General features: G+C 46.4%; 1 long non-coding RNA gene across 1 annotated transcript; it reads left to right on the top strand.

The window, feature by feature from the left end:
* The first annotated feature begins 10469 nt into the window (after window positions 1-10469).
* LOC118501884 lies at window positions 10470-11851 on the top strand. The gene is made up of 2 exons (XR_004904545.1): window positions 10470-10955; window positions 11070-11851. It is a non-coding gene; the product is annotated as an uncharacterized LOC118501884 (long non-coding RNA).
* Window positions 11852-22702: the final 10851 nt, after the last annotated feature.

The raw sequence follows: 22702 nt of genomic DNA, 5'->3' as shown, positions 1-22702 counted from the left end.
TGGTACACTTGTCAGTTCTCCCATATGCACCACAAGCCTTCCGTATTCTGGGGAATCTCGGAAAACTGCTCAGCCCCTCAGCTCCTCACCACTTGCATGCACAAATGCGTGCACACACGTGCGCGCGCACACACATGCACTCACACAGCCTCCACTCACGTATGCACATGCAGTTTTCTTCCCCCACCTCCTGGGAGTCAACTTAGATTTTCCGAGAGAGCTAATCACTAAATGTGATAGTTTAGCAGCTCAGGGAATTAGACAGGCATGAATACAGGGGACGTCAAAGGAGTCCCTTGGCTGTGCTGGATGTCTACCATTAGTAGCAGTCATCAACGACAGTGTTATTCACATTGTAATGCACATTGCCTTTTGGTGGCCTCTAGTTTTCAATGTCAGAGGGACATTAGTGAAGAGGTTACTTTGTGGCTGAAATAAACCTCTTAAAAGCTGGATTAAGCCTCTGTGTTATGGCTCATACACAAGATGCTTTGGATTCAGGACCCCATAATATCACAGCTATGTGCTGTTTCCTTATTGAGAAATTGCACAGCTTGCCATATATTTTATCAGCCCTGGATGGTTTAATGTGCCCAGGCCAGACTCAGGTCCTTCACCCAGCTCAGGGGCTGAGGTCCTCCCAGCAATGTGCTTCCCTGCTCTCGGGGGTCCTGATGTCAACTCTCACCCCTCATCACCTGGAGCACGAGGCCACACGGTTGGAAGTCCAGATGGAAACCGTCCTCAGGAAAAATATAGTGTCTTCTCTGGCTTGCGAGTCTTCTCTTTTTCTAATTGCCTCCTCACACCTAGCTCTCCTTTCCAGGGAGGGGGGTGGGGAAGGGAGTGTTGTACATGCAGAGCTCCCCTCTCTGCGGCTCTCACCTCTCAATTCGGCTGACTTTTGCCCGTGTTCACAATGGATGTGCTCTCCTTGAAATCTAAGACCTTTGCTATTTCTGCTCTCACAGAGGAAAGACCCATGCTTCCCAGAATGGATAAAGGAGTGAGTATCTCAGAAGAGCCTGAGGTTGGAATTTCTCAATGCTACTGTATACTGTAAAAGTCAGGCTGAATAGCTGAGGTCAATTACTAAATACAATAAAGACAAGATAAAACACCAAATCCATTTAAAAATACAAACCATTGGATATAACTGATACTTTCCTCTTTCAACTCAAGTCTTCAGTTATTAGTGAGAATCAGTATATCCAGTGTGACCTTGAGCAAGTCACATAACCTCCCTGTGCCTCAGATTCCTCACCTATAAAATGGGTCTAACAACAGTAAATACTTCATTGGTTTGTTGTACGGATTAAATAAGATAAGGCTTGTAAAGTGTTGAGAATAAGCTTGGAGTGTAGTATGTGGTCTCTGAGAGTAGGCTGATGACCAAACCATGGATTTTTTTTCTGCCTCCAGGCAAATTTACTTCCTACTACCTCCTATGCCTTTAGGGCCTGAAAGACCTTGGCTCTGAGCCCAGCAATTGCCTCCGGTAGATTTGATCGCAGTAACACTTCTGGGTCATTGTGGTCGTCAATGTCCTTGTCCTTGATGTGTGAGTTGAGTCACTGATGGTCAGGCTTGCTCCTTTGAGACACAGCCCTCCCTGATGAGCTACGGTTTCTTCTGGAAAGGCACGCCTGGTCACCATGGGGAAGATCGCACACAGTCCAGCCTATTTGCTGAACCCCTATAGCTCTTGATCTTGCTAAAATGACAGGGGTACAATCGTTTGCACCCAACTGTACTATGCCCTTCCAATCTAGGGGAAGTTTAGCAAGTAAATAACTGCTCATTTGATCAGGTGTGTAGCTTCCCACTTTGACCAAGCCTCCATAAGCTGTGGATCTCTCCTACCCAAAGCTCGGCAGAATTGCCACATTTCTTAAAAGCCCCAAGCTTGTTCCTTTGATGATTCAAAACACATAAAAGCAATAACAAAAGCCTTTTTACAAGCTACAGCCATTCTTCTAACACTTCGAAATGCATCTTATTGCTTGATTGATGTGTCTGTACAGTTTAAAGTACAAATCAACTGTTCCATATTTATTTGGTTGAGGCCCACACTCCTGGATTCTAGAAGTCCCAAAGAGCAAAACAGTACCCTCCTTAATTCTTTCTGCTACTGCTGTTGATAAAAGGAAATGAAATGTGCTAGTCAACACCCATTAACTCAGGCTTCTGATTACATTGCAAGACTTGCTCATTAAAGCAGGTACGGGGTGCACAGCGAAAAGGAGGGGTTTCCATTTAGCCGTGATGGGAGTAACAAGTTGATCAGCATGACAGGCCAGCTCCATGAGGAGAAATACCTTAAACAATTCCATCAACATTGATTTACTTTATTTAACCAGGTGATATTTTAATGAGCCAACCCCAGTGCTCCCCGGATGACATGCCTTCTCAAACTGAGGGTGTACCGCCTTTAAAAGAAAAAAAAATCACTAAAAAAGCCAGAGAGTTGACACTTGCAGATGAGTCTAATTCCCTTTGTCCTGTGGACATGCACGCTGTTGGGAGAGCTCCAAGTGCATCGAGCTGATTTTCGCTGTCATCAGAACTGACCCCCGCTCCCCCAGGAGGCCCGAGGCCTGTCTGCTACAATGACAGGGACGGGAGCCAAGCTTCAACGTGGGGCCCTCAGATGTGCAGCACAACAGGCTAGGACCAGCCCTGACGAGGGCAGCTGGATCGCATGAATTTTTAAAGTAAAACAACTGATTTGGGGGGGTGGGGCTGAGGAGGAGAAGCGGGTCTTACTTTTTCCTCCTGAGAAATCCCCGTGGAAGAAATGCATGGACCCGGCATGTTGATTTTGGCATCGGCACACACAGTCCCTCTGTTCTGAAGATGAGCTGACACGTGCAGATTTGCAGATCAGCCATTTCAAAAGGTTAATTAAATATTACCATTGTTTTCTAAGCTATTAATGTATGTTCTTTTATTTCTTCATGTGAAAGCCTTCTCCCTACTCAAAAATCAAGGGTGAGATTTGATTCCCAATCCCCTTCCATTTGTAAAACCAGGAAAGAGAATGACCAGAGAGAGGCAGAGGCAGATGCAGAGGCAGAGACAGAGACAGAGACAGACCCCCAGGCCAGAGGCAAATGCAGTTTGGAGCTGGGAGAGGGAGTCTGTGGCTGACATTGTCTGAAGTGGAGCCCCAGAAACACATGCTCTGCTGCAGCTGAGGGATTAGCATTATGTCATTCAAGGAAGCTTCTAGAAAGGAGCAGGAAAGGAGCCCCTGCTCTCTCCATGTTTATTGACTTGCCGACGTAATTGACCTCATTGGAGCTCAGGAACGTTGCAAGCCTTGGACTTCAGTGGTGCTGAGAAAGGGCAAGCACATGAGTCGGCAAATGGCCAGTGAGGACTGACACAGGAACACAGCACGCCCCACTTTGCAATGTCTATCTGTCCCTTGCCACCTCCAAATGGCGCGGGTTTCGCCCTGCCTGGCCTGTCCTGCGGGTGGCAGGACAAGGCCCTCGGTGCAAATGAGGGACTCCAAGATGGACGGCAGGGATAATAAGACAGAGGTCATGGAGAGGACAAGGCTCCTCTCTGGCAGGAAGTGCCACCCTCTGTGACTGCAGTTTACAAGAATCCTGAGCCACGATGAGCACAGCAGTCTGCAGGAAATCTCTCCAGACAACCCATCTTGCCGGGCAAGCAGGACATGTTTTGTTTGCAAAGTAATAATGCCTCCCTAGGTGTGGGGAGGAGACAGCTAACTCACAGTGTAATGAATGATAAACAAAGGCGAAGAAGGAAGACAGGTTGGTGATGGAGTGCACGGGCAGGGCGGGGCTGGCACAGTCAGAAGGGGGAGGGGAAGGGCCGGATCCAGTCTGGTGAGGACAAACCCTATGCCGGCCACCTACCCCACATACTCACTGCCCACTCCCCGCCCCACCACGTTCAGGCCAGTCAGTCTGGCACCCAGTCCGCAGAGCCTCCATGACAGAACAACACAATGCTTATAGGTGCAGGCTCTCTGGCTGGGTTTCCTTAATGTTTCTCAAGTTCTCAATGTTTCCATTTTGAAATGAAATGCATGGACAAACCGCTATACTGCAGGGTTGTTAAAATGATTTAAAAAAAATTTTAAGTGTCCAGCATATAGTAGATGCTCTTGAAATGGGAGGGCAGTAGGGAGAAATGGGGTGAACATGGGCAAACAGAGGGTCGAGGAGGAAGAGGTTGCAGGAGTGGGAGGCCTGGCCACCTTTGCCCTTCTGGAGCCACCCGTGAGGAGGCTACTCAGGAGATCTCAGATCCTGCTTCCCGATAGGAGCTCATTCTGATTTCCTGTGGTCCCGACACAGCGTGCTGCCCAGCGCCTGTGCCCCAGCCTGCCCTCACTTTGCTGGTAGGGTCGCCCTGCACACAGGTCTGCACACCTACGCTGAGCCTGGCCTGCAAGTAAACCTCGGTGGTGACCAGGCAGGTGGGATAGAAGGTGCCAAAGGTGAAAGCACGTTTGCATGGTCTGGAGCTGTGAAATAGGAAAGACAAACACACGTGTCCTCCATGAGAATGTCACAAGTGCTGAGGGGCAGCCTCCTTTGGAAAGTGCTGGATCTCCTCTGAGATTGTTGTCCAGCAGACAGGCGAGGACAGGAACTGATGTAACAGATACAAGGACCTTGGGCTGACTTAATGCCACCCAGGTATGTACTGGCACCTAATGTAAGTCAGGCCCTTAATGAAATGTCACGATGCACTGAGCCAGGCCCTGCTACTCAGGGAGCTTGTAGCACAGCTCAGGGGCCAGAGTCTGAGAGAGTGAGCAGCAGTAACTGTGAACCACAGAGCACTGAGCTGGAGAGTCAGGCTGTGACCAGGCGGTCTGAGTGATGGGAGAGAGCTGCAGACAGTCCATCCCAGGCAGAGGAGAGCTGGCGTGAGTCAGGCAGGTGTGGTGCACTCCCGTAGGGTTGTCTGCTCGGCATAGTATCCACTTTACCCCCATCAGCAGAAAGTGGGCAGCAGTGAGGACGGCTCAGGCCCACTGGCTGCAGGGAACTGATGTGAGGGTGGACAGAACCCCTACTCCCTATTAATCTAGAGAGGGCTCCTGGTTAGGGTTGCCAAACTTGCCAAATAAAAATACAAGATGTGCAGTTAAATTTTCATTTCAGGTAACCAATTAATAATTTTTAGTTTAAGCGTATCTCATGAGAATTTGCGGAGAAACTTATAACTAAAAAATGTAAGTTATTTCTCTGAAATTCTACTTTATCTGGGCATCGTGTGTTTTATCTGACAGCCCCACCACTGACTCAAACTGGGCCCTTAAGACAGTGCTTCCTGCAGAATGGAACTGAAGGAGAGCTCAGTCCGCCTCTCTCCAGAGCTGAAGGTGCAAGGAGTTTTCTCCAGGTGAAGCAGGCCAACCCACCCACCAAGGGAGAGACGGAGATGAAGCCAGAAGTCGGCAGTGAGCAGTAACACAGACAGCAGGAGTGCTGGCAGCATCGGAGGCCACGGTGAAGTCTCTTCCCTACCCTTCCTACAACTTGGTTATTCTGCCGCCCACTTTCAGACCCCTAGTCCCCGCCCAGCCCCATCATGGCCCCCAGCTCCTGTTGACAGAGGAAAAAGCAGAGGCATTTTCATTCATCAGCTCCATGGTAACTAAGTCAAGCAAATGCACCTTTGGCACAACAAGGCCAGGGTTGTATGGTACATGGTCCACGCCATATTACAACAAGAAATGCCATTTCTCATATAGACCAGACTGGGTGTTTTTCAAAACTAAATTAATCCTCAGGATGGTGAATTACATTTGACTTCCAAAGTTAAGGAGAATAAAAGCCAGAATTTATACACATACTTTCTCCCCACTCTGCAGAGCCAGAAGTCCCTCTGCAAACCAAGCATGACAAATTATTTACCACAAATAACAGACCCTGGATTTACATCCTATAAAGAGTTCTTATTAACTAGTAAGAAAAACACTATCAGCACCTTCTCTAAAAAAATGGACAAGGGCCTATTTGCATAAGAAACGAGTTTCTAACAAACATTTAAAAAAATGTTCAACCTCATTGATAAGCAAATAGATATGAGCAAAAACATCAGAATGACTTTTTAGACTGCCAAATTGGGAAACTGAGAAAATGAATGCTACTGAATGCTGGCTGGGGCGCACCAGAGTTCGCCCAGTTTGCACTTATGGTGTATTCCTCACAGACAAAGATCTTCTGCAAAATAATAAATGGCAAAGAGTCAAGCCAGAAAGTGGGCAAAGGGTTTGAGCAGGCAACTAACAGAAGAGATTCAAGTGGTAACAACAGACAAGGCACAGACATAGATATCGATTTAGATCGGGGTTCAGACTAATGTGCGTGTTCATCCCCACAACCAGAGAAGGTCCACATAAAACAAAATATCAATGTGTGCTCTAGGATACCATAAGTACTGATAACTCCTGCTGTGGGGAAATAGCCAGTCTCACAAACTGATGGTAGATGTAAATATTCCTACAGCAATTTAACAGAATAATTCAGCACTGTCTATTAAAAACACATGAAATCTCTGACATCTCTGTTTCTTCCTTAGAACAATGTTTTACTCTCCTCCTAGTAAAAGGAAATTCAGTTCTTACTGTCTCAGGAAGCAATCATTACTCTGAAGCTCCCTCCTTACCAATTTCAAAAATACGTTTTGGGCAGGCTTATTGAGGGGGATCACTTCATAAGTTATATAAATGTATGAAACTAATACAGTATTTAATGTCAACTGTAATTGAAAAAAATAATTTTAAAAATTAAAAAACTCTTTTTTGAAAATTTCAAACAATGGGTTTTTCCCCCCCTGTATTTCTATCCATTTTATCTTTATTATGAGCAGTCTTTGATGAATCATCTCTCATTTTTTAACATTCCATTTAGACTATGGTGACTGATATGGTCACAGCATCACTCTTAAAAAACAAAGCTTAAGAGCCAACGACTGTAACACAGTAATTATGTTCACAGCAGAGATGGGGAAATAGTGGCTGCTGAGTGAACGAGGAGGGACCCTCTGCGTCCTGGAAATGCAAGTAGCCTGCTGCTACGCAGCCCGTTCCTCCTCTCCTTCCCTTGGAATTTTTCCCACTGCCCCTTCGGCTACGCACCCTATTCCCTCCTTCAAGATTTCCTTGGTTCTTCGGCAGGAGTCCCTGCGCCTGGAATGCTGCCGCATCCCATCTTGTCAAGCTGTCTCCTGCAATCATTCAACCAGCTCCTGAGATCCCGCTTCCTGCACAAAGCCCTCCCCAGCTGAGAGCAAAGTGATTTTCCTCCAGCTTCCCACCTGTTCCCAGCCACTGGGGCTCCCTCTCCTCCTCCCATTGTTTGTACCAAACAGCAGAGAGCTCAATGACATCCTGTCCACTAAACGGCTGCAGCGTCTTGCACGTCCCTTTCTGTGCCTGTTTGCATCCATGATGGCTGAGGCCCCAGTTTATAAATGTGCTTTGCTTGGATCAGCAAAGCGGGAAGCTGTGAGTGACTGTTTACGCTCTTGGGAGGTCACCTTGCAGAGCATCACGAAGGATCAAAGTTCCCTGGCTTGGTAAACTGGGCTCGCCTGTAGGGTCAAGTTTGCTCCCTTCGAGACTCACACGAACCTTTCTGTGCCTGTCTCAAGTGTCCTTGGGAGAGGTGTGCTGACTTAAATTGGCAAGATCTGAAAATTAAACTAACCCTGTTGAGTTTGGTGGAACAGAGGACTGCCTTTCCTTTAAGTGGTTAAAAATGCCACTGACAACTGAAACTAAAGATCACAACCCACCCTCCCACAATTATATTTTCCCCTTCCATGATTCAGCATGACTTTAATTCAACTGGATGCCACAAAATTAGAAATCTGGTCTCTAGGACCATAAAATACCTTTCATTGGTAAAATAGGTGGGAAAATTTCTTTTAAATCTTTTTTTTTCAGATTTTGTTTCTATCCACCATTAAAATTAATTTCACACCCATTTCCCCCCTTATGCCTTTGGGAAAGACGCTTGCTTTTACAGCCTTCTCTGAATGTCAAAACAAAAGCCCCCTTATGCTTCCTGGAATCTCCGAGATCCTTTTCTGGTAAAGAGAAAAACAAATGTGCTTGAATGAAGGCGACCAGGGAAGTGCTGGCTGACAGCAGAGCAACCAGCCCTCCTCAGCTCCTCTGAACTGGGAGCTCCAATATCGACAGACCCCAGGAAAGAAGAGGATGCCAGGAATCACCCGGTTTTCTCTCCTCGCTTGTCCTCAATGTTTTCCTAAAGTGTTGTGTGGGTTTTTGTGAGCCACGATCTGAATGAACACATTTAGGGTGAGATACAAAGATTTGTTCAAAATATTACATAAAATTGTATTCTATAGTCAACAGTGCTTCTGAAGAGCAAAGGATTTTTTTTCTTTCACCTCCTCTGTAAGGGAACAAGAGAAACAGAACAAGCTCAGAGTCTAAATCTCTGGGCCCTTTGAGTAATGCTTTTTTATTTTATATAGGCACTGACAAAAATACCCCAAGGAGGACAAACAATAATATGTAATAAATTATAGATGCTAGAAAATTGAAGGACATTATGCTTCAGCGTTTCTGCCTTCTAATAAACCAGTGGGGACGAGACGCCCTTTTTCATCTGTCTGCTCACAGACCGTTTGTTCATTCACACCCACTGTGTCGTGGGTCACCTGCGCGGGACCTCAGCAGACAGACTGTAAAAGCAGGTGAGTGGCCGCTGACTGCTGAACCCTGCCTCCCTCCTCCTCAGGCCATCTGACTTGGTCCAAGGGCATCCTTGAGAGCGGAGAGAGATGAAGGATGATTCTCCTCTGAGTTGCAAGGAGGGGCTGGGAAGACCCGCAGGTCCCAGTCTCTGCAGAACCTTTGTCAGCACCAAGGTCTCTCCAGTCCCTCCTACATCAAGCAGACAATCCCTTCCCCAAATCCAGAAGATCAGCAATAATTGATTTGGCTTCCAGCCCGTACCCTTCTGGTGCAAAAGCAACAGCACAGTTCACTAGGTCTTTCTGATTTCTCCCTGCCCTCCGTTCAAGAGAACCCTTGCGTCTGATTAAAATCGGTAATGCGCTGGTCCTGGAGTGAAGAGGTGCTATTTATTTCTGTCAAGTTCTGCTTGAAAGGTTTGAGGCTTCCTCCTACCAGACATTTTACTAGTAAACAGAAAAGTTACCCATATTGTCATGCTTGCCCTGACCTGCGGAGCTAGTGAACAATAAATCTTAATTACAGTTAAATGCCAAAATCTTCAAAGAATGAGACAGCACTAGTCAACTGTGAATTGGTTCGACTCCTCACCTCGGCTGGGGTGCAGCTGCAAGAATACATAAATTAGTTTGTGATTTGTTTGTGCTGGAACAATCAGTCCAAGCATTTCCAGTATCAGTGGACACACTGGCATTCATCCTGTGCAGGTGGCATCTGGGAAGTTGGATTTTAAAGGACTTGCAGCATTATGCTCGGGTTAGTAAGAAAGCACTATTTCTAAATATCTCGGCAGTTTTCCAAAAGAGTGCTCAATCTCCTGACATCTGCTCCGTCCATACTTGTTACCTTTGGGTTTAATTCTGGGAACTGCTGAATAACCTTTTTGTTAGGAATCTCCTTTCGCACTGTGGAGGGCCACCAGCACGAGAGGCAGGCGTCCGTGCAGGGGCTTTCTGATTTTTTTTTCCTGCTGCTGCAAAGCTCATGAGCTCCTTGGTATTCAAGTGTTTGCTTGTCATAATGCTAAATAAAGCCACCGTGTTGTCCCCTTGCATGGGTCCTCTTGATGTATTGGCACCCATATGCAAGAATTAGAGGGGTGATTGCAGACATAACTCTGTTCAATGGCTTTGGGCTGTTCTATCAATTTTGAGACTGACAGAAGATCAGGAAGGGAACTAGGAGGAAAGAATGGAGTTTGGGCTGCTAGGGCTCAGTCCCATGAATCAATCTGCAATCTACTCACATTATTTTCGATGCAGATCCTGTTCTCACCGGGAGTCAATCACCTGCCAGGTGTGCCTACCCTCACTTTTCTAAATGAGAAGGCAGGCACTGATTCCCAGGCCTCTGGAATGAGCAGAGAGAGGGTAATGGCAGGCGGGGCATGAGTTGCTATTTTGCTAATTACAAGACGGATGTTTCAGAGAAGAGGGAAGTAGAAAAACCCTTTCCCAACAGAGGTTGGGGGATACAAAAATAGGCAGAAATTTGTCTTTCTGTTGTGTTTTTGAGACAATGAAAGAGGGAGCATTATTGGGTACTTGATAGCGATGTCATTTTCACTTGGAATCCCCTGCAGAGAACCCTCCCTTCCTAACATAGGATGCCATACCCGCAACAACCCCCTCACAGCCCCCACCACCCCTGCCCCCGGGCTCTTCCCGGCTCTGGCAGGGCCCCATCCTGTCACCAGCAGTCCTGCTTCCTGTTTGTGTTGCTGCTTTGTTGCTTCCTGGCGGTCACCCTGAGCCCGCCCTTCTGCTGAGCCTCCACCCTGGGACTGGCTCCCTTCCCAGCTCTCTCTTGTGCTTGCAAATCTGTCTCTGTCTCCGTGCAAACCCCACGTTTTTCAAGGATCCATCCTGGTCCTGATGCCTTTGCCACCAAGCCTGCTAGGAGAGGGTTGTCCGTTCACACACTTTCTGATTCTCTTCAGACCTTCATCGGAAGAGCTCATTCAAAGCATTTTGACTTTTGCTGTCTCACCTGCTCTTTTGCATTCTTTTGAGGATGGGGCAAGGGTCGGTTCCTGCAATTATTGATTTAGAGAGAGGCCCAGAGAGAGACTGAAGCACTGAGTGGTCCTGGAAGGGAGTGGGACCAGCTCACACAGGCTGCATACAGGGGCAGCCACTCTCACTGAGACCACCCACCCTGCGCCCCCTCCCTGCTGCACTCCCAGCCCCACATGCATTATTGCATTTCATCTACATAAGCACTGTGCCAGGTAGGCGTTATTAGTGTTATTTCAAACCATGGAAACGGAGGTTCACAGCAGTTATTATCTTGCCCAGGGTCGTGCAGCTGATACATTTGTCTGACTGAACGCTTGTCTCTGCAGATGCCACCGAGCTTCCCCTACGACACCCTTACTTCACCCAGGTCTCTGCTCTAATGCCACCCCCGCAGATGAGGCTGCTTTAGATAAAGTGCTCGGTCTCAAACAGCTCTCTGTTACTTTCTGTCCCCTCACCCATCTTTATCTTTCTCTGGACCTCTGTCACTGCCGGATATTGTATATGCACTTACTTGTCTAGCTGCTGCTAGTGTCTGTATGGGGTCAGGGACTCAGACTGTTTTGCTCACTGCCCTGCCTTCCTGGTGCATGGTGGGCACTTAATAAATACCTGTGGAGGGACAGAAAGGAGGGAGGGATGGTGGGAGGAAAGAAGGAAAGAAGAGAAGAAGAAGGCTGAATTTTGGCTTGAAACTACAACACTCATGTTTGGCCAGGTTGCCAGCAGTGACAGGCAATAATCCCGCCTACAATGGAAAACCAGGCACGAGGTGGCCTTGTTCAGGATTCTACCCTAAACCACTAGTAGATTTGGGACTAAACCACCAAATTCTCTGACTAACAAGCTAAGTCACTGCCAATTTTCCTAGCAGTGGCTTCCTACAGCCTGCAAATTCTTTCTAGGAGCCATTTGACTAAGCTTCTCGAAACTTACTTCCTGTGTGCTGCAAATTCTTGCCCAGATGTCACTAGGCCAACTCCCTACGCTTTGGTGGCTCCTGGAAGCAGAAGGTGCCAAGCCTGTGCAGTTGACCCATGTGTCATCCAGACAGAACCCGGTAACCCTCACGGCCTTCCCTCTGGTCCCTCTCCAGATCCACACATTTTTTTTTTTAAGTCAAAGCATATAATTCCTATGTTTGCCTTGATCCTGGGAAGCAACCCCTTTCACTGTCTAATACTGCTTAGAGGGTCCAAGAGGATATGCTTGGGGCAAGATCCCACTGGAGACTTCTCCAGAGTAAGCCCCACTAGTTAAGTCCCAGGAGTTCAAGAGAGCCCTTCAGAAACTGCTCTTCACTGTAGGAACTTGAACTTATTACCTCCAAACTGCAGAGAGCCAGCGAGGTAAGGAGGACAGCATATTTGCAAGTCTATTTCTGGCCTCGGCCTCTGGGCCCCAGAAAGAGACCTCAGCAAAAGTCAAATGTGAAGCAGCAAATTTGATGTGTGAGATTAGACTAAGGTAAACATCCAACTGGTCTCTTTTTTTCTTTTAGCAAGTAAACTTAATAGAGATGAACCCCAAAAGAAGATCCACTCTCAACTTAATGCTAGCCCTCTTCCCATTGTAACCATGGTGGCTTGCAGGAAGCGACTAGAGGACGCCATGGTGCAGGTGGCAGTGAAGGGGGCTATGGAAGATTTGAGGCAGCTTTGTACTCCAGCTCCAAGGAGACAGCATTTCGTTTGGACTAAAATATACAGTGAAGTGGATTAACTGGATGTACCAACGTGCTTTGGAGATAAAAAGACAGGAGAAATCACAATTGGCAGAATTACAGTTGAGAAAATCAGGAAAGATTCCATGAAAGAAGTAGCGTCTGAGGTCACTCTTGGAGGAACAACAGGATTTCAATAGGCAAAGATGGTGTGAGGGGCAGTGCCCTGGAAGGAGGCAGTGACATTGCCGTGGGGAGTGTGAAGGGCTGGCTGGGGGCAGGGGCAGGGTGGGAGTGTTGGTAAACTGGGTGAGTTTGGCTGTGTTTGGAGGACATGCCCAGGAGTTGCAAAAGATAAGGCTGCAAAGGAATCAGTGTGCAGAAAGCCTGTCAAAGGACTTTGGACTCTATTTAAAAGACAAATAGGATGGAACACTACTACTCTGTGTTAAGTAGAAGATGATTCTTTAAAACTTGATTGCAATTTATTTAGGGTAAAATCAGCTCTAAAAACTGATATTCAGCCCTGGCTGGTGTGGCACAGTGGATTGAGCTCGGGCTGCGAACCAAAGCATCGCAGGTTCGATTCCCAGTCAGGGCACATACCTGGGTTCGCTGGCCACGGCCCCCAGCAACCGCACACTGATGTTTCTATCTCTCTCTTTCTCCCTCCCTTCTCTCTCTAAAAATAAATAAATAAAATCTTTTTAAAAATCTTAAAATAATGGTAGATTTTCAATATAAAAATAAATAAATAAATAAATAAAAACTGATATTTAATTTAGTTATTGGAAAATGTTAAGGTGTGTTTAAACCACTTGGTTTGTGAGTGTTTGCTTACATCTGTAAAGCTAAATGCAGATTAAGTGTATCTGATAAAGCTTCCGAATTGACATGTGCTGTAACTGACACACTGGATTTTGAAGCTTCATATAAAAAAAGAAAAATCTTATTTTTAATCAAAATATTTTTGATTTCTTGGGATTTAAAAATGTTATTAAAATGAAAACAAAAAAAGACAAGGGAGCCACTGAACGTCTTTGAGCTGGGTAATCACACAATTAAAGATGCATTAAAATAATGATGTTAACAATAATAATAGCAATCCTGAGGAAGTATGTGAGGCAGACTGCAAAGAGGAGAGGCTGAGACAAGAAAGTTCACTGACAGATTTTTTTTTAGTGGCAACATCAGGAATAACCTGAATGGGTCAAAGATGCAGAAATATGCCCTTCACCCCCCACCCCCAAACATGGCTTGGAAGTGGAGTTCCTATTTTTAGGGATGCTTCCACTGGGCCAACACTAACCCTTAATCATTCCCCAAATACTTCATATTCAGGAAAGTCCTGGGTTTTATTCGGAGAGGTCAGTTACTGTGAAAGGTCAAAGGTTACCTTAAGGGTCCTAGGCCCAACCTGACTCCTGGTTTGAACTGGAGGAAAACCTGACGAAGTACATTAATGCATCTTAGTCTGGAAGTTACCATTGAAAATGCAGCCTTTGTCACTAGCATAAGAACTGTTTTGCATTTGATGACATTTTCAAAATGGTGTGAAAAAATCTTGACGTTTTTATTAGAAAATCTATAAAGTCCAAACAAATGGTTTCATGCTGCTTTGCCTCGCTCTTCATAGGTTCGTCAGCAATCCATCATCCCTCCCTCTCCTTCCAGTGCCCTCCCACTCCCCTTGAACCCATCAGCAACAACATCTTGCTCATAAACAAAAGGACCACTCGGAGGGGCCCTTTCAACCTTAGTCATCCTTTGCCTCTCAACTTTTACCCCTTAAATTAACTGCGGCCATTCCATGTTCCTTGGCTCCTTCCCTGAAAGGCAAAACTGTTGTCACCTCCTTCCAGCAACTCTTCTTTTGACCTCTCAGGACATTATATCACAGATGCCTGACCTGCCTTCTCTTTAGTTAGAGATGGAACTCTCTTTCTCTGCTCTGCCTCGCATGTGACTGAATAGCCAGTCTGAACCAAATCATTGGATTCAGAACAAATAGATGAAGGCTTTGCCAATGAAAAAGCAAGTTCCTTCCTCCGATGGCCTTTTGAATAAAGATTTCATCTCTCCCAAATATCAAATAAGGTACCCTACCTCACTTTCAACTCTGGGCTATCCTCACTTCTTCTATCGGCCGGCAACCTCCTACCTGTGCCTTCATTCTCCCTAAAACAAGCTGTCGTTAGACTTTCTCTCACCCACCTTCACCCTGGGCTTTGTTCCCTGTTGACCCTTCTCCTGTCTCTGCCTCCCATTCACCAGTGCAGCATGGGCATTGCTGCTTGCTCATTGGACCCTGTCAGTCTTCTTTGCATTTTTGAGTGAGTCTGATGCCTCTGCCAACACCATCACCATTTGGGTTTTTCTTGGTTCTCTGCCTAGCTTTTTTGGGCTTACTTTGGCTAATCATCTTGTCTTTGTGTTCTGTTTTATGCTTACCTATTTATTTCTTCAACCAAATTTGTTAGGTAATCATGGTTGGGCAAGTCGTGGTGGTATGAGTTTGGGCATACGGGGTTTTCATTTCTTCATTTATTCCTCACAATATCCTTATGAAGTAGGGAGGGTGGAGGTTATCATTGGCTCCATTTTAGAGAAGATAATATGGAGGCTCAAAGAGGGTAAATTTCTTTTGTTAGGCTCCCCAGCTCATAAGGGTGAGACCCAGGTCTTCAGCCTTCAAGTCACACCTTTCTACCCTACCCCACCATTTCACTCCCTCGTCCACTGCTATGCTGCCTTCTCATTTCTGATTTCTGGCCTCACATAGTTCTCCTCATTCCTCTACTTGGCCTAACTTCACCCACATCGCTTCCTCTCCTCTTCATCCTCTGCCCCGGCCACTTCTGCATGGGACCTGCCGGCCAGCAGCATTGCACACTAAGCTGAGAGGAGCCAAGCAGTCCTGGACCATCTCAGAGCCAATTGCCTGGTCTGCCTGAGCTCCTCAGAGTAGGACTGTGACCTGAAATGCTGTCATCGGTTGTCCTCCACTCTCTCTGCCATTCTGCCACGTCCATCTCACACACACCCCTTGTAGCCCAGGACACAGGCCACTTATGGGCAGGACAGCCCCTTGTGTTCCCAAAACGCCATGGACTGTAGAACCTTGGAGGTGCGTCTGTGTTGTTTTCCCGTCCTCAGTGTGCTTTGTAGCACTCTCTGGGAGCAAATAGATACTGGGGGGAGGAGGAGAGGAAAACCCAGCAGGCTGATTTTCCCAGCAGCACGAGGAACCACCTGAGCCAACTCGACTCACCAAGTGAGATAGTCAACAAACCTGTGCTACAGGTGAAGGAGAAAGCTGCCAAAAAATAAAAAATAGACAGCTTTGTTATGTTTTTTCCTTTTTAAACAGAGATGTTTGGAGTCATATTTATTGATTCCTTTGTAAGACCAAGCACAGACCCAAATAGAAGTGAAACAGGGTACAGAACATGTTCCTCCACAGCTCATGGTTGGGGGGAGGGGAGAAGCAGATGCTATGGTTTAAGATACTTTTCATAACAATGGCAAATGATAACCGTGTCCTTCCTGAAGGAAGGCTGTGCTGCCACCCGAGTGAAGGCCTACGTGACCTCCGGTACGTATAGTGCCAAGCATGAAGTCATGTAGGGAGCCCCGGGTCAACATTTAAAATTAGGGCGACCAGCCAGGAATGGGGCCATGCAGTTAGGAAAGGGCATAGTAAGTGGAGAGCCATGAGGAAGGAGAACAGTGTTGTAGCAGCCGTGTGAAGGGAGGGGTAACAAGCAGCTATGCAGTTTGTAGTCAGGATCCTGCCACGCGGCCTGGTGTGGTGAGGAAGGAGACACTGCTGCTCCGATCGTGCCCACTCTACCTGACTCTGAAGCCATCAAGGACGCTGTCTTGCAAGACACTGACCTCTTGCCTTGCAGACCCAAATTCTGTCTGGACTCTTGGAACTTTGCCTTTCCTGGACCCCATCATGATCCAGTGTAACACAGAACATGTTTTCCTGGACTATAACATGGAAACTGATGACAACATACCCCATGTCCTGAAGGACAGAGCTGCTGTGAGATTATTTGCACAGCCCGCTTAAGCACAGATAAGGATATGGGGGACTATTGGGCTTGGCTTTGGCTATTAGCCTTTTGGGGAGCAAGGGAAGTGCTGGGTATCAGGGAAGAACAGGGTTCTGAACTGAAGTGCTTCCCACCCACCGCCCACCAGGTTGGACTATTGTAAATAAAAACCTATTTCTTCCAATACTAATTGTTATGTCATACACCAAGGCGCCATGTGAATGGGCCCCTGTCTGCTTGGTTACAGAAGGAAATGTAGTATTGCTCTAAAACAGACAAGTTATCCAGGGGCAGGGGGTAGTGAATGGATTCTTGCAATACCACAAGCCTGGCAGGAATTCTTTATGTCCCCTAATCCACCTACTGTGTGACAATAGATAAACCAGGAAGCCAAGCAGAGCCATAGAGGACAAATGACTCCGCATCCTAGTACTTCACTCCAGTGGCCATCGCCACCACAAGGAAGCTCCTTCATATCCTGGTATTGAATGCAGCAATGGAATTAAGGTCAAATAAGGTCACCAAACGAGGTGAAGTGGTTTCAAGCTTGAGGATGACCCCAAGTTAGGCAGGAAACCGGCAGGCAGTGGGCAAGGGCTAGCTGGCCAGACCTCCTAGCATGACAGCACCTCTCCCCAGCCTGTCCTCCTCTCAAATCACTGCCAACTAACAGCCTCAGCACTCTTAGCAAAAAAGTAGCCCCCACTCCCTCTCATCATGTCTTATGCCCTCTCCCTGAGAGCACTCAGTAGGAGCTACTACATGGGTTCTTTCTTATGGGAGACAGTGGATAAATCATACTCTCAGTCCCTCAAGACTGAGAGTAGTAAAAGAAGACAATGCCTGAGAGTCAAAAAAGAAGACAATGCCTTCTTTCCAACCTAGTCCCAACTTTCCGACCTTTTTACACAAACACATTCGCACACTCACCCAGAAGCCCCCTGTGAGCTAGTAAGAGTGCCAAGAGTGCTGTGAGGTCCTTTCCAAGAACTCTGCATAAATATTCAAACATCTTTTGACAATGACCACATGGCTATTTAAGGTGATCTTGTACTGTTTAAAAGGAAAAGTCTTAAGTCTTTCTCAGCTCCAAAAGAGAATATTTGGCTGCAGCTCGAATCAAGTGATGACCTCACCTTTTACTGGTGCCCAGCTTCCACGGGAGGTCAATAGGATGCCTTGGCCTGGGCTGGGCACTGCCCATTGCTTCAGGAAGCCATTCTCTTCCCAGATAGGCAGCCAGAGACTTGTTCCTATAGCAACATGGGAAAGCTGACCATGGATGGAGACTGAAAAAACTAGTGGTTGGCCACCCTTCTTACCATTTGATTTTATTCTAATTAGCATAGATTTAACAAAAATGTAATATGTATAAATCATAGATATAAACATATAAAATTGGTAGACATTTGCATACATATATACATGCTAAATGTTTGCTTGTTCATTCCAAACACTGAGGCTGCATTGCCCTGTAGACCTGTATTTTAGGCAAGGATGCCCCACGATCATTTCTAGATGTTAATCGCCATGACTCCCAGGGTTCCCAGTATGTCTGCCACACTCTGAAAGCTCTTTGAGCACTTCTCATCATTAGAATTCCCTGAGTTTTTGCTCCGTCCTTGCGAGCCATCTGGCCTCTCTGTACTGCAGCTGCAGACCGCCCTCCCTCGCCTCACATACCTGAGCCTTTGCCATCCTCCATCTGAAGCAAATCCATTCATCAACAAAATCCAATATTGCAACCAGAAATTTTCCCCTAAAGTCCAGCATTAAATTGCTTTCTTTCAAATCTCCATTAAGTTTAAGTCTTAATTTTGTTCTTAAATTCATTATTTATGCTCTTGGAATATACATTGCCGTATACTGAAGAAGAAGAATAAAAAAGTCTATAAAAACTATAGACTATAGTTTTTGTCTAATTAGCTGAGGCCACCTGCCTCAGGGGTGTGCCTCTTGGACAGTTATAGTTGTCATTAACCACTGCTCTCAAGAGAGCAGTGGAGGTCAGAGTGTGGAGGCCTTGAAGAGTCAAAGGTTGCAGGTGACCACACGTGGGCTTGAAAGCCTGTCCGCTCCTCCCCAGAAGAAAGGTAGGTGCCAACTAGCAAGTCCTTGCTTGGAGTCATTAACCCTGGCCAAAGGGACTTTTTGAGTGGCAGAGAGGCACCAGAGCACCACTCAAGGGAATACATAACTGGTGATGACATTTGTAGAATGCAGGAGCCTAAACAGAAGAAGAGAGGAGAGATGGAGGAAAGGCCCAAGAGCCGTAGCTGCACTGTTCTGAAACTGGACAGAGGTGGACCCAGCGATAGAATTTTCAGGAGAGCTTTTTACTTTTCTTATCTCTGGAACCAAGTAGCTCTTTCTCCCTCTTTCTTCATTTTTATGATTGTTGATACTGCTGCTTTTGTTTGCTTTTGTCTAATTGAAGAAATACTGAAAAGCTGTTTTGTAAGATATTGCGAGCACCCCAATGGATTAGGACAGATGTGTCTTTATTCATGAGATGACAATTGTGATCTCGTGCTCCAGTGACAAAGGGCATGTGACCAGTAAGAGCAAAATCCAAACAAAAGAGATGACGTCCTACAATCCCTAACAAATTTCCCATTCAGTAGCATTACAGACAAAAAAAAACAAAACCTCAGCTCCCCACTTGTTTGCCTCTTGCCAGCAGTGGCACACCAGGTAAGTAGGCACAGAATGTAAGGGGCACGTGCAGTGAAATAGAAAAAAATAAACCCCAATTGCCAATGCAGCCGATTCAGAGCAGCAGATCCTTCCCCTTCATGAACCACAGGTCGTCTTAGCAAACTACAGTGAAGCAATGGGTGTCCACATAGTAATGAGTACTTTTCAAGTCTCTGCTTTGGGCCAAGTTTTAACATACGATTTCTCATTTAGCCTTTTGTTATGGGCTGAATTGTGCCCTTGCCCCACTACCTCCCCGAAGTTCCTATGTTGAAGTCGTAATCCTCAGTACCTCAGAATATGACTGTTTTTGGAGATAGTCTTTTTTTCCCCTTTAATCCTCACCTGAGGGTATGTTTATTAATTTTAGGGGTGGGAGGTGGGGAATAGACATCACTTGGTTGCCTCTTATATGTGTCTTGACCAGGGATCAAACCCACAACCTTTTGGTGTACGGGATGATGCTCCAACCAACTGAGCCACCCAGCCAGGGCTGGAGAGAGGGTCATTAAAGAGGCAGTTCAGGTAAAATAAGCTTGCTAGGCTGAACCCTAATGCAATCTGACTGGTGTCCTTATAGAAAAGGCAACTAGGGCACAGACCGAAGGGAGACCATGTGAAGATACAGGGAGAAGGCAGCCATCTATAAGCCAAGGAGAGGCCTCAGAAGAAACCAACCCTTTCAACACCTTGATCGCAGACATCTAGGCTCCAGAACTGAGAGAAAATAAATTTCTGTTGTTTCAGTCCCCAGCCTGTGGTATTTTGTATGGCAGCCCTAGAAGCCTGATGCTCCTCCCCAGCAGCCTGCACATTCAGGTGAGAAGCGAGGACGTGAAGGCACAGACAGAGGTGGAAAGGAGCTTGTCTGGAACAGAATGACGAGGTGGCAGAGCAGGAAGGACAACACATCTTCTGGCTTTGACTCAGGGGCCTTGAAAAGTTGATGCGGTTTCCCAGTCCCTAAAACAGGGGAAGCACTGGACAAAACACCCCTTCCCCACCGACGAGCAGGCATCCCCTTAAACCTGCTGCCCTAGGGGACCTCTAGAGAGATTACTGATGGGAAAGTCAGAGGGGCCACCACAACCCCAACCCCATCACCTGTCACTCAAGAGAAGGGCTTCTTCTGTCACTCAAAATGTCCCTCTGCTGAACCAACTATGGAGCACATGTTCCTCTAAGAGTGTCTTGCTTGTTACACCAGATAATCCTCCCCACCCATGAGCTCAGGACAACTGGTATTCCCATTTGATAGCTGAGAAGCCCGAGACACAGAGGTGGAGCGATGAGCTCAGGGTCGCCAGACAGCGAGAGGCCGCGCAGGATGGGATCCCAGGCTGGCGCAGGGCCCAAGTGCTGCCTGCTGCACAAAACTGCTTCTGGAGAGGAAGGTCCCACAGGAGAATTCCATGCTTGGAACTCCATAGAAAAGAAGCAAAGCCTGTTCCAAACTGACAATAGAAAAACTAAGTGAGAAGAGATTCTATAGTTTTGGGAGATGCTATAAATCTCTTGTCATAGTCCCAGAAGGTCAATGAGAGGCTAAAGTCCACATGAGGGTAGGGGCCTCCCCTCCCTACTCAGTGGGACCATAGCTATTTCTACATGAAATTTAATGGAAATTGCATAAAAAAGAAAACTCCCACAACTTTCCAGATGTTAGCAGTCTTTTTTATCCCCTCATGACACCCTAATAAAGTAGAGAAGAAGGTATTTTTGTAATGCTCACCCACCCTTCCTTCTCCCTAATAGTGAAAATGAGGTTCGAGGAAGCAAATGACATGCTCACAATGCAGGCAATGACAGGGCTCCTCAACAGGATTTCAATGACCTTCCATGACCTTCTATAACTCCACTCCCCACCCACCTCCAGTTCACTACTGCTGTTTCTGCAAAATGCTTTTCACATCACCTCCTGGTTCTCTCCCCTGTGTCACAGTCCAGCTCTCACAGTGTCACACCTTTCTCTTCTCCTTAATTCATCTGTTTTGTCTAAGGTTGACATGATCTTTACTGCTCCTCAAATCTACAGACTTTCAAATCCTCAAAAAACTATGATGTTTACTCAGAAAGAAAAATTATGCATTTGAATCCCTGTCTGGATGGTTCAGTCGATTGGAGGCTCAGTTGGTTTGAGTGTCATCCTGTGCGCTAAAAGGCTGTGGGTTTGATCCCCAGTCAGGGCTCATGCAGGAGGCAACCAATCTCTCTCGTGCTCTCTCTCTCTCTCTCTCTCCCCACCCACCCCCTGCCCCAACCCCCATTTCCTCTCTCTCTAAAACTGATGAACATGACTCAGGTGAGGATTAAAAGAAAAAAATATGCATTAGAAGATCTCCACGGGTATTTTCGTGTAGTTGCCAGAGATTCCCAGACCTCCGGAAACACGTACAGATGGACAGACAACTGGCTAACAACCCCTGCCCTAGGTGTTTCCTTCTCCTCTGAAAAAAACTTTTAAGTCTCTTCTCTTCATCCACTTCTTCCCCACAACTTCCTTCTCTCAAGTACATACACTTGCCTTCCATTACACCCACTCAAGGAAGGCCTCTGCTTCAGAGATTGGCCTCTGGTTCACCTCTGTCTTGTGCAACTTCCGGTCTGGTCATCCTCACAGGTTTTCTCTTCACCTCCCTTCACTTCTCATGGAAACTCTCTTGATGCCTACATTCCATACATCATACACATACAAACTGATCATCTTTTTATTTTCTGTAACTGTGGTCTCTTCATTTAAACAATCTATATTAAATTCCTGCTAAATATGAGGCTTGGAAATAGGTAAAGCACACATGAGATAATGAGAGATAGGTGTGCTCTCCCAGCTTACAGATGAGTAAAAAAGATAAAATCAGATACTTACAAATTTGACAGTTACCTTACCAAGAGACGGAAGTATGGGGTTCCTCGGGAGCCAATGGCAGGAGGGCCTAAAGCAAGTTGCTGAACGGGTAGCCCTAAGACAGTGGCATCTCCAGGGAAACCTGAAGAACGATCCATCCGGGGTTGTCAGGCCAAGGGGAGGGAGCACAAACGGAGCAAAGCAAAGAGGTTGTTAGCCGCTGCAATGGAGCGAGTTCGGCCAAGCTGAGGACCTGTGGGACCCAGAGTGACAGGCATGAGGTGAGAGGACACAGAAGCCAGACTGTGGCCATCCTGAAAAGTCGCCAAAAGAACTGTGCATTTTACACCAAGATAACAGGACCCGATAAAGTGTTTTAAATAGACAGGAGACATGCTCTGATATGAGGAGGAGGAGGAGGAGGAGCGAGCTTATTTTACTTTTTATTTTAAATTTTTGGATATGCAACACATTCACATATGGTCTTCAAAAACCAAAAGGTATGAAAAAGTATTCAGTAAAAGGTCTTTCCTGGCCCTCAGTTTGCCTCTCTCCTAAGTAGGTATCTTTTTTTTACAGTTTTGTATGTGTCCTTCCTTACTTTTTAATGCTTATACAATCAAGTAAGACTAGAGAGTCTTACTTTTATCCTTATATATTCAAAAAGTAGCATACCACGCACTGCGTTCTATA

Source organism: Phyllostomus discolor, chromosome 7 (genome assembly GCF_004126475.2).
Source record: "Phyllostomus discolor isolate MPI-MPIP mPhyDis1 chromosome 7, mPhyDis1.pri.v3, whole genome shotgun sequence".
Lineage (NCBI taxonomy): Eukaryota > Metazoa > Chordata > Mammalia > Chiroptera > Phyllostomidae > Phyllostomus > Phyllostomus discolor.
Note: the sequence above shows the minus strand (reverse complement) of the source record. Positions and strands in the feature narration are given on the sequence as shown.